The 17,354-nt window shown below is 42.2% G+C and overlaps 1 protein-coding gene and 1 long non-coding RNA gene across 2 annotated transcripts in view; one reads left to right on the top strand and one right to left on the bottom strand.

The window, feature by feature from the left end:
- LOC121640415 overlaps positions 1-17,354 on the bottom strand; it is a 601,409-nt gene that overhangs the window by 255,063 nt on the left and 328,992 nt on the right. The gene's annotated exons all lie outside the window — the stretch shown is intronic.
- LOC121640573 lies at positions 13,804-16,667 on the top strand. The gene is made up of 2 exons (XR_006010505.1): positions 13,804-13,975; positions 16,518-16,667. It is a non-coding gene; the product is annotated as an uncharacterized LOC121640573 (long non-coding RNA).

Below are 17,354 nucleotides of genomic sequence, written 5' to 3'. Positions count from 1 at the left end.
ACCTACAACCACAACCCCACCCACTACTGTAGCTCCACCCCTTTCCCCATTCTCCCTCCATCTTCTGTTAACTTTGCTCCTCCACCTGCTGGTGTTCTGTCCGTACTTCATCTCCAACCCCCTCATGGTGTCTTTATATCGACACAGAGACACAGGTAACACTGAACCAACCAAACAAACAAACAATCTCTGAATTCTTCTTCTTCTGTTGTTCAATAATCTACATTTTCTTTCTAACCTGCTCTGTCTGTAGGAAGTGACCTGTCTCCATGGTGATGACCCCACCCACCCAGACTGCTCAGGGATTGGATGACTATGATGATGTCACCATAGAGCATCATTTAAACTGAGTTGAACATCTCATCTCTCTCTTCTCCTGCTGTTCTTTCACATTTAATGTTTTCAGACTTTAGAAGCCAGATGTTTGTAGAACATCTGTGAACAGAGACATTGTTCTGATCCATGAACACAGTCAGTATTCAGATTATTGTGTATTTGCAGCTGGAATCTCAGCAAATGTTCCAACTTGTGGTCAGAATGAACAGAAATGTCTGCCATGCCTGTGTCCTGTGTTTCAGACACATTTCCTGGAAGAAGAATAGAAAAAGTTGATAAAAATAAACATGAAAAGTGTTAAATAAAAGATTCTGGAATTCAACAGTAGGTTAGAAAAGCATTTAGCTCATAAAGCTGCAACTTTAATATGATCCTTTAAGTTTCCAGAACTGAACAGCTGGTTGTGGTTTTAAGCAAAGTGTTTTATCTTGTACAGACTCTGATAGAAAAACTGCCAATGAAGACGGCTGCAATGTTGTTGTAAAATCAGAGAGTTAAACCCTGAGGTGCATGAGGGACTGGACCTACACTCCTCCATAAATGCAGGGTTTCCCAGTCCTGGTCCTCAGGACCCACTGTCCTGCATGTTTTTGATGTTTCCTTCTTTAACACATCTGACTGAAATAAGTGGATCATTAGCAGCTTATAAAGACCTGGAGGAGCAGTTCCATGATCTGAATCAGCTGTGCTGGATTTACAAACCACTAAAACATGCAGGGCAGGGGGTCCTGAGGACCAGGACTGAGAAACACTGCATGAATGTGTTGCACACTTCACTAAGGACTCAGTGTGTTATCTTTGTGGGTTTTTATTGTGGTCGGCTGTTAGCAAGCAGACATGAGAGGTACAGGCAGCATCCACACACTGCAAACTTTACTCTAATAACACGTTACAATGGTTCCTCCTGTACTTTACATCTTCTCCTTAGCTACAGGGACATGTAGACACATTTCATCACAAACACTCACGGCTGAACTCTAGTCCAGATACGACAGATAAAAGTTAGCTTAGCTGCTAGCTTCCTCATGCTAACAACATTAACCACACTTCTGACAACTACACACCTAACAGCCGACTTTCCCACACTTTCTGGGGCTCTTTTACTGTCTCATACATGTGTTATTGGTGAATATTTACTTGTTAGCAAACAGCGAGCAGCATCCACACTTTTCATCAGCTGACAGCCCTGAACTGCTGGAAAGCTGTTAGCAGCGTCACTGTGTGTGACACGCCCCCCAATGGCCAAACGTAGCAACTACATGCTAACCATGCTAACTGTGTGGGACAAACTGAGCTTGATGAACAACTTAAATCAACACAAAACATTTCTGATAATCAGCATTGTAATCCGTTTTTCACCGGAATAAAATGAATAAAAGGGGGAAAGTTTATTATGTTTATTATTATATTTTGGTCCACATAAGATTTTTCTTGTAGTTGTTTTCATTTTTTTGAACGTTTGGAAAATGGGAAAGAAAATTACACAACAGCAATGAAACGCTGTCGGCATCCTGTTTGTGTGTGTGTGTATTTGTGTTTGTGCACACACACATGGAAATGGGAATTTATGTACATAGTTACTCCCTTAGAAAGGTCTGTAAAAATAGGACCGAATGTGAAGGACTTTCCTTTTGATGGTAGTTTTATCCATATTCTTTCATTGGTGACTTGCATCTTGGGAAAAAGAACCTCAGTTGTGTTAAAACCGTGAAGGACAGACGGCATCACAAGGGCCCGATGGACACCAGACTCTGGTTTTATGTGGATTTCTGAGACCCTGGAGCCCCCCCTCACTGTAAACCTGGATTTAGTTTGAATATGAACTTTTCAGTTGTGAATAATCATCATTTTATGGTTTGTATAAACAGTGTCTCATTACTAAAACAAAGAAGTTGTTTAGAAAACTTTCAACATTGTGGAGTGTGATAATAATGATTAGCAAAGATTGAAGATGCTATGTATCTGTCAGAGGGAACAACCCATCAGGAGTCCTGTGTTCTGGAGTCATCTGAGATTAGTTTTCTACTCAGAGTTCAACAGTTAAGTAGTTTTAGTGTCTTAATGACGTTCACTCTTCTCCAGATCTGCATAATGGTCAGGGCTGGGATGTAGTTGCTGTTAGCAACGTGTCAGCGTACGTATCGTGGTACCATGTAGCGTATGTTTGGTTTATAGGCGTCTGTGTGGAGGTGAGGTTACGTATCATGTGCACGAACAAGAGCTTTAGAATGAGAAAGAGAACGAGACAAACACAAGCAGTGATACAGCAGATATTACAGCAGCCATTTCCTCATTAAACCCGTTAACAGATCTCACTGGGTTTGTTATAAACTTACTAGAATGAACTTATTTTCCCACCAAGAACAAGAGAAAAGCAGTTTCACCTGTAAAGCTAACGCTATCAGAGTAAATCAAGCTGGAAATGAAGCTGGAAAACAAACATGCTGCTGTGTCTCTGTGGAACTCTTCCTGGTTGGACGTGGCAGCCACCAAGATGTCAAATATATAATATATGTAAAACTCCCTCCATTAATCCCACTTCCACTGATCTCTGCTACAAACTACTAAAGAGTGTCCTCTGTCCATCAGAGCCGCCCGTTAGCTTTAAGATGTCATGTTTCATTTTAATAAGGACGAAACAGCTGAGAGATAAACATGGAAACCATGGAAACACAAACAGCAGCAGAATATCTGCAGAGAGCGTGCACGGCCTGAATCACATGACTTCACATGGAGCCATAACACTGATGACACTGAAGCTACAAAAGAAGGAAATAATGGGATTCTTGTCCTGCAGCAGCTGCTGGGATTTGTCTGGAAGTGAGTTTTTCTGCTTATCAGTGAAGTTTAAGTGTTGCTGCAGCAGCGATTAAAGCCACGCGTTGCAGCATCGTCCTAGACGACCACTTCAGCTGGAATAATCCGTTCAACACAAAGCTCTCATTTATCTACAAGCTGAACTTCATCCTCCATGTTTTTCTCTCGTTGTCTCAGTGTTTTGTGTCCAGTGGTGTCGGACTGGGGGGGGTAAACGGTACCATTTACCCAGGACCCACTGCAGGGTGGGACCTTGAAAATCCTGGAATGGAAAGTTTTTGTGTTTCGCTTAAACTTTGTTAATGAATTCATGTGAAAAGTCCCTTTGTCTGAATGAAGGCTGAGAGAATGAACTTAGCATTAACAATAATGATGGATGATGTGTGAGGGCCCTTTCACAGAGTTACACACTGAGCGCAGCCAGACAGCCGGAGCAGAAAGTCACGTATTTACCACAGAAAGAGACGTCTGGACACCAGAAAAGGGAGAGGAACAAACACAGGGTAAGAAAATGAAGTGAGGGGCAGCAGCTTGTTTTCATCTCTTAGAGCAGAGAGGTGAGCAGCACCTGAACTCAGTCTGAGCTGATATCAGCAGCAGCCGTCTGCAGGCAGCAGGTTAGGATTCATTTAGGGACACAGATTGATTACTATCAGAAATCCATCAAAGTTCTTCCACTAATCACCTGATTTTTACCGATCTTGTGTTAAACATCAGTTTAACTTTGTATAGATGTTTTAGTCCCAGTGATCAATCAGGACGTATTTGGTATCAGTTTCATATAAATTCAGGATGCACCTGGATAAAACTGAATGCACCAGACCCCGAAGTCTGGAACGTTGATAACAAATGATCTAGCATCAGTTTTAAAATGAATAAAATAAAACAGGAGGAGAATTTTACAACTTTAAGCCACAATGACTGATGAAGAAGTCAGAGTCTGATTATTATTTCTCCTCCTGTTGCTGCTTCTGAGTCAATACCTTCTAAAAACATCTAACCTTGGAAAAGGGAAAAGGGCGGTCTCATATTTATTACTGAATTTCTTCATTCAGTGCATGAAGTAGAAAAGAAAGCGGTGACATGAATCAGAAAGCTGTCCAGCCTGCTTGTTAGAAGACACAGAGTAGAAGAAGTTTACAGCTTCAACACTAAACATGACTCGTGGATTTTTTGCTGTAGCCTAGCAACAGCTTTATTGTAGAACAATCATATATATTGAATCTTTCTGCACCACTTTAACATTGTAGCATCAGTGTTAGCAAAGCTTAACATCATGGACCACATGGTCCTCAGTTCCAGCAGCAGGTCCATCATCATGTCCAGGTGATCACTGAGGATCTGAGACCAGATGAGCTCATGGAGGAAGTTCAGCTTCAGTTTACAGTCAATCATCTGTAGCTGCTTCAGACAGAATAATCTCAGTTACATGAAGTTTTATTCTCCTGCATGTTCTGCTGTTAGCAGCTTCAGATCATCTGGTATCTGTCCAGCTTGTATGGAGTTTGTCCTCCTCGTGGCAGAGAGACAGATAGAAGATGGAGGTGAAGAACAGGGAGGTGGAGGTTGCTCTGAAGGTAGCAAGGAGGAAAGGAAAGCAGAGGAACAGGAAGACAGTGAGAGGCGGAGCCATGCAGACGAGTATCTGCCAGATGAACCAGGAAAATGGCCAGAGAAGCCATTTTACCGTTTCCAGCTTAAACTAGGATCAGATTTATCCGCTTAGTCTTCTACCGTGGGAAAAGTATGCGTGAGAGCTATCCATCACGTCCACATAGGGGCCCACCAACAGGGCCCAGAATTTCCTGCTACGGCCCTGTTTGTGTCCGTTGGTCCATCTTTTTAATGTCATGTTTGACTCTTAAATAAAATGATTTCTTTCTTCTTGTTTCCAGCTTTGAGTCTCTGCAGCACAAAAGTCATTTAGTCCATAATAAGCAGAACTTTTCCAGCACACTGATAAAAATGATTTTCTCCTGTTTGTTGACATGAATCACCGTCAGTATGACTGGGTGGAAACGAATCAACGTACTTAAAAGCTGCGACTGCAAAGCATTCTGGGACATAATTCCTTTACCTCTCATCAAGAATGTTCCAGAGTTTTCTTTACTGAAGGAGGCCATAAAGCAAGCGTTTCAGTTCCTCAGTGTTTAAGCAGCCGCTACTCAGATACTTCCAGCTCATTTCTCTCACTGACAGAGTTTAAGTAAAAAGACTAATGGAAGTGTTTTAACCCTTTAATGCAGCAGGTAAAAACTGCTCAAAACCCTGTTGTACACAGTCTAATGCTTGTCTTCTGCCCCCTGGTGGACACATTTTGTACTACAATAACTTTTACATATCACACTGTAATAAATAGAAAACATAGAAAAATACTTTAGTTAATCTTTTACATTTTGTTAAAGACCCAAATAAAGACTTCAGATTTAAAAAATAAAGTTTTCTCCACATTTTTTCTTGGGTTGGACTTTAAAGGGTTAAACTGTATAAAATCTAGAAATTAGCATAAAAATACAGCGACGGAACATCTGGAAAGTTCCCTCTCCTCTTCCTCCAGATGTTACGGTGAGGGAACATCTGGAAAGTTCCCTCTCCTCTTCCTCCAGATGTTACGGTGAGGGAACGTCCTCCACGATGCTGGAAAGTTTGGTCCAAAGTGAGACCTCTGTCACAGTTAACAGGATCTACGGCAGGACGCCTTCATGACACTAAGAGTCTAAAACAAACAACAACAAGATGCTGGAGTCCAAAACACACAGCTGATCAACATGTGACATCACACTGACTCCACTCTGACATCACTGATCACTACTGATCAATACTACGTCTGCAGGCTGGAACAAGTCCTCTCTTCATCCATCGTCCATCAGATCCTTCACTGATATTTTCTCTCTGATCCAAAGTCAGATTGGATCAATAATCAAAGATCAGACTGATTGATCAGCCATCAGAGGAGTCGGATCTGCTTCTGTTCCTGATGTCCTCTGATCCTGGACCTGAACTCTCCCTGCAGAGGAGACAGAAGACAGTCAGACAAGAAAACAAACAAACGTACAAACAAACAAACGTACAAACAAACAAACAAACGTACAAACAAACAAACAAACGTACAAACAAACAAACAAACAAACAAACAAACAAACCAACCTTTGACTTTGAGCAGAACTGTTTTCCATCTCATGAGATCGTCTCCCATCCAGACTGTACATCTGTACCGTCCACTGTCTCCATGTTTGGGATCCAGAGTCAGACTGAGGTCTCCAGTTTTCAGAGAATCTTGATTCATCTTAGTTCTTTTGCTGTAGACCTGGTCCTGGTCTTCAGGTTGATCAGAACTGTCCTGGTATACGTGGACCATCATTTCTGGTTCAGGTTCCAAGCGCCTCCACATCACTTCAGCTTCTCTAGGCAGGTCAGGGGTAGTCCTGAAGGGCAGCAGGACAGACTCCGCCCCCTCCTCCACCTCCACCTGACAGACTGAGAGAAGAAGAAAATCAGCTGATCAGCTTATTGATGAGTGATCAGAAAGTGGGATCAAACAGTGAGTGAAGATCAGATGATCCAGTGTGAAGAAGCTGCTGCAGAAGCAGATCCATGAAGAAGTGAGTGGATTTAAAGCTGCAGCTGCTCTTTCTTCTTCTTCACATCACAAACATCATGTTTGCAGAGAAGAAGAGAAACTGGATCAGTGAAGAGACTCCAGCTTCACATCAACATCACATCTGAGAAGCAGCTTTCCAGCCTCATTTCTTCCCATCAAACAGCAGCTTTGATTCTCACTGGAGTCCCACTTTGCTCCAGTTTACTGTCAAATGATGAGCAATGAATCCAGATCAATCCCAGTGGAAGCTGCTGCTGACCAGACTGACCTCAGATCTGCTGCTTCCTCCAACAAACTGCATCTCTGACTGGATTTGTTCCATCAGTCCTGGTGGAAGCTGGAGCATCTTTGCAGGATGAAGCAAACGTGACAAAGCTTCAGTCTCTGAGAGCAGAACCACAGCTTTCAGTCACAAATCTCTCCTGATCCACATTCAGCCCGACTTCTGGACTTTAGGACTCCAAACTGGATTCTTCCAGATGTTCCAGCTACATCTACCCAGCTGTCTCCTACAGATGAGCTTCCTCCAGATGTGTTGAGGAGGAAAGCTGCTGTGGTTTCTCCTGCAGCACAACGTTCAGCAGCTGTTTGTTGACTGAAACAGCAGCTCAGACTGGATCCTCAGGGACACCATGGATGCTGCTCATCAGGAAGAGTTCAGCCTCTGGAAGAAGGAAGAGGATTCTCTCTCAGCTCTTCCTGAAGCTGCTCTACATTACTGGCTGCTTCAACATCCTGGAGGAGACCTGAACCCTGGTCCTCCTTCCTCCACTAGTCTGAGCATCAGATGATTTCTGCAGCGTTTGATCTCAGAGATGTGGAGGAGAAATTCCCTCACACTCACATTTCCACTTCACACAGCTGATCTGGGTCTCCTCAGCACAGGATGCTGCAGGAAACAGTCCACTGGCAGATCCCAGACCAGCTTCCATGAAGGTTCAGGTCTCCATCTGAGACTCAGTGAGTCCATCTAACACACACTACACCGTCCAACACACACACATGGAGAGGTGCGTCAGAAAGATGGAAACCAGTTCAGCTGGAAGTGGAAACTGGTCATGTGTGAAACATGTCAGAAAGTCTGGAAGTGTGTGAGCTGAGAAGAAACAGTAGAAGAAGAAATGAGTCCAGCTGTGAGAAGGAAGAAGCTGGATGCTCTTTAAATGTGATGCTGAAGGAGTGTTTGTCCTCACACACACACACACACACACACACACACACACACACAGGTCCCAGTGATGAGCCTCCAGACGGAGGAAAACTCTCCGTCTTTATGTGGGTGTGGATCAGTTCAAGTTTCACTCAGACACGTTTGTGATGGAGCTGCTGTTTGTGTTGGTCTGATGGAAAGAAGAAGTCAGCAGCTCTGATGGTGTTTGATCCCACTGGTAGAAATGATTCCCAGCAGAACCAGTCCCTTTTGTTTAGGAAGGATCCAGTGGAAGCACTGAGAGGGACTTCCTTCCCCCGGCCCCCCACAGAACCCCTCCCAACCAAAAACAGCCTCTTTGCTTCTGGACAGCTGCGTCCTGTTTCTCTTCTCCACCATCAGGAGAAGATACTGGCAGTTCTTTCAGCAGAGAGGCTTCTAGATGCTTCAGATGATCTAACAGATGAAAGTCAAACAGCTTCAATGAACACACACGTTTCAAAGCAGCTCAGATCAGAGCTGGAAGAAGCTCCTCTGAACACACACACATGTTCAACACGGACCTTCTTCTTCTGTCTGGAAGCTTCCTGTCAAACATAAAGTCCACTACTGGGAAGCAGCATACCGGAAGTCCTGATCATGTGACTCCTTCAGCAGGAGGAACAGAGGAAACTTCAGCCTCTGCTTCCAGACGGACTCGTCATTAACAGACAGAAGGTCTTTGTAGAAGCACCTGAGCTTCCTCATCCCTTCATGGAAACTCTCACACTGGGAAAAAAGAGCAAATTCTCTGGAACTTTTCCTGGAAAACTAAACACATGATGTCATCAGTCAGATGGTTTTTATGGATTAAATCCTTTAACCCTAAAACACCCCCTCTCCCTCCATCCCTCCCTCCCCTGCCCACCACCAGCAGCACTTTATTATTTAATGTCAACAAAAGTTCTGTTGGGTCGGATCTACGTCAGTGGGAGAACAGCTGGAGGCTGGAAGATCATTCTACATGCATGAGAACATGGATGATGGTTCCAGTACATCCAGTCTGCTTTGTCTGGTGGAACCATCAGCCAGTTCCAGTTCAGAAGAGTGTGGTGATGCTGGAGAAGATGGGGGCATCACACCGTACAGGACCGAACCGTACCGAGCGGACCTCCTGCCTTCCTGAGAGACGGTGGAGAAGCAAACATGGCCGCCGTAGCAGGGAGCCCAGACTGGTCTGTTACTGGTGTTCCACACATTATTTATTCAGAAATGTGGTTTATTTAAAGCTGATTTTCTAATCAAATCATAGCAGAGCGTTTCTAATAAAACTGAGATGTTTACTAGCTGATAGTGGGACAGAGATCCTGTGGAAATAATTACATTTCACATTACTGGAATTGTTCTAATATATTAAATGATGCTGCGTTTGTTGTAATCTGAGCAGAATTTTTACTCTAGAATGATGAAGGTGGACATATTGACTGTTTAAAATGTGCATATTCAACTTTGTCCAATAAAACCATGAAGCCTTGCTGGTCCCTGACTTTTCCTAAAACTACATGAATCTTCATTAAAACTAGGTTTAATATTTAGTCTGTAAACAGAGGAAATATGATCATTTCTACCTATTTCAGCTTATTTCCACCACACAGGATTCTGTGCTGTTCTATGTTTAGATTCCCGACGTTCTGGATCAGACCATGTAGACGTTTTCTGTAAAGGCTGATATGCAGAGATGGATCCATGCTGGATTTCATGGCCAAAGACGGCGCTGTGCCAGACGGTCGCCTGTTGCAGCAGCTCCCGTGTTGAATGTGTTTTTATGTTGTTTTCCTTCCGTTTTAGTTTTTCTACACCAGCCAAACGACACGATTTAAAACACTATTTGCTTTCAAACTTTGCTCGTGGTCTCTGCTTTCCTCGTTCCTGGTGACTGAGGAACAGGAGCGCTATGGAGGAAGCTTCGTTTACACCAACTAAACACACATGGTTTGGATTTGGAGAAAAAAGACGAAGAAACTGGAGAAGATACGCATGCTAGACGGTCGCCTGTTCTTCCTTCCTTCCTTCCTTCTATCCTTCCTTCGTCATCAATAAGTGGGTCATTCCAGAATTGGAGAACAATTTGGGAATAGAAACATTAGAAAAATTAACTTTTGATTTAAGGATTTTCTTTGTCATGTATTGTTGAAAACAGCATTATAAACAAAGAACAATGTATTCGTCCAGTTTAGGCATAAAAAATTCATCATATTCATGTTGAAATATCATTTAATTTTAGACAAATAATTTTATATAAATCCTGAACTTTTCAAATTTGGTTACCGAACTTTTTAGTGGCTGGATGCTCTTTGTTTTTAATACATTTCAGTTTTTATTTTCAAGTATTTGCCCAAACTTGTTGCATAAACAACTGAAACTATTACAAGGACAACAGCTCAACGCTGTATGAATTTAGAAAACCATTTAAGATTATTTAAATAAAAATTATTTGGTAGCAGAGCTGAAATTAAAGTAACAGGGTTGAATTTACGTCTTACTTTTGATTGTAGATCAGGACTTAAATGTGAGAAATAGAAACTCAGAACCACAGGAATGTTTTCATAAAGGCTGTAAATTATAACTAGTTGTCATCATGTAACATTTGCAATAAAGGAACATCGAGCAGGAATAAAATACAAAAACATTTACACGTGAACAAGAACACAAGTTGGGTGATGTCCATGTTTAACAATCATGGCTGGACAAAGTGTCCCGTACGTCTCTTACAACGGCCAGGTGGCGTGAGGGAACGTTCTTTGGGGAGGAATGAGGGTCAACACATCCTCAAGAGGATACCAGTGGAGATCATCCCTCAATGGCCAGAAAGACTATTTTCCCTACTCTGCATACATTTCACCTGGCAGTGGGCCGCATTCATCTCTTGGATGATGGCTGGTAGATTGTATGGTCATACACCAGGACACACCATTCTCCCACATTCTCTGGATAGCACCATTGCTCTTCTTCTGGTGAGCTGTGAAGGGATCATCTGTGTGGTTCTGTGTAAGATTGAAGCTGAAGCACTTTGTTTGTTGGCAATCACGCCCCAGATTCCCTGTGGCAGAGCACATACAGCTGACATGGCGGTAGAGAATCTTGGCGGGTGACAGAGTGACACCTGGTGGAGCCTCATTGTAGACGGTACAGCCGGAAGGTCAGCTGGCATTTCCTCCACTGCATCTTCCACAGCTGCTCCTTAATGGAAAACTATTTCACCTGGGATTGTCCCTCACTCAGAACCTGGTACAAGGAGAAAGCTGTGGGAATATCAACCCCTTGGCTGACAAGCCTGCCTGCCCTCCTCTTCAATGTGCCACCACACCAAAAGTTATCTTTGAGATTGCTCCAGGATCATTTTTGTGCTCACTGTGGCCCACTGAAGGTCGGTGAAGGTCGGTGATGCGATCGGTGGCTCTGTAGTGGTCTGTATAGGTGTTATTGCTGCGTTCCTCACATCCCCCATACACACGTTTCTTTCTTGAGGTGTTGCATGTGATAGCGTGGGTCAGGCTCTCCAAATCTGATGTATCAATGATGTGCATCTGGTGAAGTTTTTTAGCAAGAAAGCCTAAATTTTCATGCAGTTTACACATGCATGTTTCACCATCTGCCAGTGTTGGATGCTCAACCCAGTAGGGGGAAGTGTACAAAACAGTGAGCATGATAGATGGAGGTCGGTGTGTTCAGCTAAGAACTTCAAATGGAGGATCTTTATTTAATCCACCAGTAATCGATTCTGTACGTTCTTCTTCTTCTTTTTTGTCACAGTTTGCTTTGTTCCTGTTGTGATCCTGCTGACATCGTCACGTAAAAACAACAACGTCACTGTTGATCTCAGCTCGGCAGCAAGACCCTCATTTTTCTTCTTTTCGTACCTGCAGGCATTTTCAATACCTTGTTGTTTCCATCTCCTCCTTGAAAGTCCAAACACCTCCTCTGCCAATCTCTGCAGCCTGTGCTTCTTTAAGATTTTACTAGTAAATATTCCTGCGATTGTTTGCCGGTGACTGTCTCCCTTTCAAAGTGTGTACTTTGTCACTTCGTACGAACTTCTTCAGCCACTGCTGTGTGAAAAGGAAGGTTCTTCTTAAGGATGTGCCTGAGATTAGCCGAAGCAACTTACTGACCGTAGATCTTGGAGACAGATGTTCTTCTTCAGTCTTTGAAGCTGCTTCCTGTATTTTTCAGCTTTGTGTTCAACTTTTTTCAAAGTTTCTTCAACTTTCTATTTAATTTAGCTTCTTTTTCTTCTGCCCAGATCACGTTGCCAAAAAGAAACATGTTTTTATAAATGTCTTTTATTTCAGCTGCAGCAAAATAGATGTTTGCTGTAACATTGTGAATACTTTGGTAATTGATCTGTGCTTCCACTAACTTGCATCCCTACATACTTCTGTCCTGACCTTGACGTTCCAGGTTGAGAAATGACTGAAGATTCTGGGCTGACTGGAGGGTGTTTAAACCTCCAAGTAAAGTTTTCCTAGCATTACACGTCTTGCGAGCCTCTCCAGTTCTTTCTCTGGGCACGCTGCTCTCTCAAACTGCAGTCTTTTTGCCTTTTTTCTGTCCTGTTTCTACATCTTTCCTCCATTTCTCTCTCTTTCTAAGTACTGCTGTCTCCTCTGTTCATCAGCATCACGCCTGCACGGTACCGTCTCTGTTTTTCAGCAGCACTGAGTGGCGTGCAGGAACTCTGCATAAATACATTTTAAAAACATCATGTCTATTGTAAATATTCAGGACATATATAACTTACAGTTAAAAACATTTACAGTAAAACAGCTGAATTCATGTTCAGTTAACAATCCAGGACGTTTTTGCCACATTGACATTATGCTGCCAGGTGGCAATAAAATGAAAAGAGGGGCTAGTCATATAATAAATACTACAGTAATACTTTCAAACATTCATTCTCTGTACTGCTTAGTCCATTACGGGTCGAGGTTGAGCTGGAGCCTATCCCAGCATTAACAGGTGAGAGGCAGGTACACCTGGACAGGTCACCAGTCCATCGCAGGGCCAACACATAGGGACAAACAACCATTCACACTCACACACACTCCTAGGGAGAATTTAGAGTCATCAGTTAACCTAACATACATGTCTTTGGACGGTGGGAGGAAGCCGGAGAACCCGGAGAGAACCCACGCAAACACAGGGAGAACATGCAAACTCCAAACAGAAAGGCCACCGCCCTCACGGTTTGAACCTCCTCCAGCCGTGATTTAAACAAGCATATTATGGTAAATTATACACACATTTAATCTGACTTTAGGTAATGGATTGGCCCTTCTGAGTGAACTGAAATAGATGCAACCCTGTTCCTGTAATTAAAGTAACAGGGTTGAAAATCAATGCTAACGTTAGCTTGTATTAGCGACAATATGCTAGCTGTGAAATGTAATGTTACTGTTAACATTGAGGACAGAGTTGGTTATATTAAATAATAAAGAAAATAACAACTGAGTAACAGGGTTGCTTTGGTTAGAGCGACACACTCAGTCACGGCTGCAATGTTTGAGAAAATATGAAAAATCTGCAGAGAAACCTGAACCTTGGTCTGTCCATGCTGTTAGCATAAATCTTGATGAGTGCTTTCCCCTGTGTCATGTGACCCACTGTTTTTCTTCTTCTGCCATGCTCAGTAGGTTTTAGTAACAGGGCTGCACGCATGTTGTGGAACACAACTTCAGCACATTTGTGATGCCTTTAGGTCAAAAACTGTAATCAGCTCATATTGTGAATAATTTACATAAAAAAGGAGTTCATAGTTAATAAATAGTAAATGTAATTTCATGCTAAATGCAGTTAAAATATTCGGGGTTTTGAAATCTAATCAGTGTGAGACATCTGTAACACAATAATCTTTGTCATATTGTACGCGTAACTACGTGAGCGAGTGAGCGCTCTTACCATTGAACAATCTTTGAAACAGTTTTTTCTCCGGTAATGTTGGGAAGTGCTTTGGCATTAACAAGTGAGGGAACGGCTCATAAATACGCTAAATGTACGCTTACACGCTCGTGCCTTGGGAAACCTTCGTCTTTGTGAGTATCAATGTGTTCAGGAAACACCTGTATATGTGTTTGAGATATTTTTGGTTGCTCAAAATGTGTCAGTGTAATGCACAACGTGATATGCATGCAATTGTTTAAGCTAGGCTAACCATACTATGGTATTAAGAAGTATCTTTCAGTCAGTGATTTGTTTTTCCCTGTCTGTATTTTTCAGTTACAAAAACCACAAGCAATATAAAAGTACATAAAAGATCTTCAATGAGATCAAGAAAAGCAAGCCTTGTGTGGAGAGCCTTTTTTACTTTTTATGCTTTGTTTGCTGGCTGTCTAGCTTCACATAGCCACGTGTTGTGAGGACAGCACAACATTATTACTGTTATTTAAGATATGCTGATTATTAAGTTAACTGTTCCAATAATAAAACACTTAGACGAGATCGTCCAAAACAAGTGCAGTAAAAACTTATTCCAATGCTTTTATTTGACATGCAAGTTTGTCATCTAGAAGTAAGGACAGGAGAAAAAGGACATTTTAGAGGGTGCTTGAGGTCTATATGGTAGCCTGAATAATATTTTGGAACAAATCTTCCAACAACTATATTTACATTTTTCCTCAAGAAAAGTAGAATTTACACAAGCAGTGCATGTATTAGTGTACTGTACACACATTACTTGATATTTTACAGGTGGGACGTAAAATGTCCTCCAATTCTGGAACGTTCCATGTTGTGATGTGAGCTCGGTCTGGTAACCTTTTTCTTTATTTCAGTTCATTCAATAAACACTTTATTTGTAACAATGACCATTTCTTTTATATTTGACATTTTATTAGCAGCTTTGGCTGGGTGGTTAACTAACTGGGTGCACACGTTTAGTTGACTGATTCCAGGCTTCCTACAGGCTTTTACAAGTTAAATTTAAGACTTTTTAAGACCTTTTTAAGACAACTTGGAACAGAATTTAATACCTATTTCATGGCCACATTGTCAAAAATGACTCCTAGAATTTAGGAAAATGTATATATTTACATCAGCAGTGATTATTACAATGACCTGGGTGTGTGTGTAAGGTGCAATGCTTCACTTAAACTGCTTGAAAAATGTGTTTAGCACCTTCCAACACAAAGCAATTCAAAGTGTTTTTTATCAAAGCAAGACCAGCCAGTAGAAGTCAGGCAGCGACAAGCAGCAGCTGACTGATCATTTACAGGAATAATGGACTTGACTGAGCTAATGCTGAAAACTACACAGCCTTTTATTTATAGTCTCAGTCTAGATAGAAGCTTTATTAAAACAAAGCAGTCTGAAGTGTGTCAGCTGCTCTGTGTCACGCTCTTGGAGTTTGGCGTGATGCGACGCACACAGACCAGCGCGCGCACACAGGTGAGCAGACTTCTGCCAGCACCGCATACAGTCATCTACCACCTGAAAACACACCCAGTTTTATTTGTTTGTGTTTGAAACTCTACCAGGAGGTGAAACACTCGCTCTCCACCGAGGAGCAACCGGAGTGTTTCTCTCACTGCGGTGTTACGTTGATAAAGCCGTGCACATCACGGGAACGCGCACAGCTGAACAGCCTGACTCTGACGTCATTTTCATTTCTAAGTCGCATTACGGCTTAAAATGGATTCACTATTCTTTACAGGCTTTGTTAACGTCACCACGTTTTCTGAGATCTGAACTTTAAGAATATGTGCGGCGACTGAATAAAACTGTTTAATCAGGACATTTAACAAGAAACTTTTTTCTGTCCGGAGTTTTTTCCACCACATTTCAGTCATTTATGGAAAATTTGTCAGTGATGAAGTTTGTAATTTGTGACGTGACTTCACAGCAAGCTGTCATATGATCTTTAAATGATTTAGTCCTTCCCACATGTGTCATGTTAACACAGTAATGTTGTAATGGGGAGGTTACCTGTTCCAGAGCTCATGGATAAATAATTCAGCAGAACTGATTTTAAGGTTGTTATTTATATTCAGGTTATTAAGCCTGTATGTTATTAAGCAACACCAATAATAATACTAATAATAAAATAGTAAATAATATAAATGAGTTACTTTAAACTTGGCCAGCAGGTCCTGTCCTGTCGAGTGTCCCATGAGACCCCAGGTACCTTGAATGAACCTGTCCCTCATCACAGAAACGAACGTGGACATCCAGCTGCTTGGTTCTCGTGGCCAGGGTTGGGGTTCAGCCAAACGTCGCGCGGAGGTCGACTTTAGTGACTGAATGAATGAATCTGTCTGTCTGTCAGTCAGTCAATCACTGTGTTTTTATCTTTTTTTTTTTTTTTTTTTTTAATCTTAACATGAGAGCTGCTTCCTCAGGTTGGTTGCACCCTGTGCAACGACAATAAAGTTTCTAAGTTTAGACTTTGATGGTTTCTGTGGCAAACAAGACGACAATTGTTGCTTCACACTTTGTTTCCTAAAACCTTCTTTGATTAGAATTAGCTAATGTTATTTAAGCTCTAAACTTCTAAAGGGAATGAATGAAGTTTAAATGTAGCGTCAGAATTACCGCTGGTGTTCTAGTATTAAAATAAAAAGAGTATTTTTATTTGTACAGGGGCCAGTGTGATCTGTACAAAGATGGGGACTCCAGTCTGGGACTGAAAAAAAGAAAAGAACTTCCAAACCCAGCTGACAGCACCACAGAATTCCCAGCAGCCCTTAAAGACTTTTGTCATGAATTCAGAGCAACCAGGCCTGAAATCCGTCATCTGTCAGCCGTGAGAACGTCAGCTGCAGATTTCCAGAAACCTGCTGCAAAGACTGTGGGACTGGCCAGGTGTGAACAGCTCAACTAGAATGCAGATGGAAACGCAGCGTACAGAGTTCCAGTCACTGAACTCTGGGATGGACTGAAAAGACAAAGTCATCTGGTCTAAGATGAATCTGTCCACTTCCTGACCAGACTCACAAAGCTTTCTGATCCATATGGAGGCATCCAGCATCCCGCAGACCTGGACAACTACTGGGACACATTGAAAGCAGCTCTGCTGATATTTCTGGATGGACTTCTGTCCAAAGTGTCAGCAGCAGTTAAAAGAAACTGTGTCCTCTCCGGTCCTGTCCAGACTGGCTGAATTAAGGAGACCTGACCTTCATGGACACAACCAGCTGCCCTAAAGTCAGATCCAGGACAGCTAGACACACATAAAGCCCACCTCCCCACGCTCCAACCCCCTCCATACGTCATCACAGGACTGTGGTGCTGAAGAGGCTTTTAGCTGCTCGAATTAAAGCAGAATTTGACTTTTACACACTCACAAAGAAAGCAGGAGGTTTTCTGCATATTTGGGATGTTCAGAATTCACTGTGTTCAGGTTGTGAGGATTCTTTGTTTCTCCATTTCTGACTTGTTATCTTAAATGTTTTAAATAGATGAGAATGGACATGTTGG

Source organism: Melanotaenia boesemani, chromosome 5 (genome assembly GCF_017639745.1).
Source record: "Melanotaenia boesemani isolate fMelBoe1 chromosome 5, fMelBoe1.pri, whole genome shotgun sequence".
Lineage (NCBI taxonomy): Eukaryota > Metazoa > Chordata > Actinopteri > Atheriniformes > Melanotaeniidae > Melanotaenia > Melanotaenia boesemani.
Note: the sequence above shows the minus strand (reverse complement) of the source record. Positions and strands in the feature narration are given on the sequence as shown.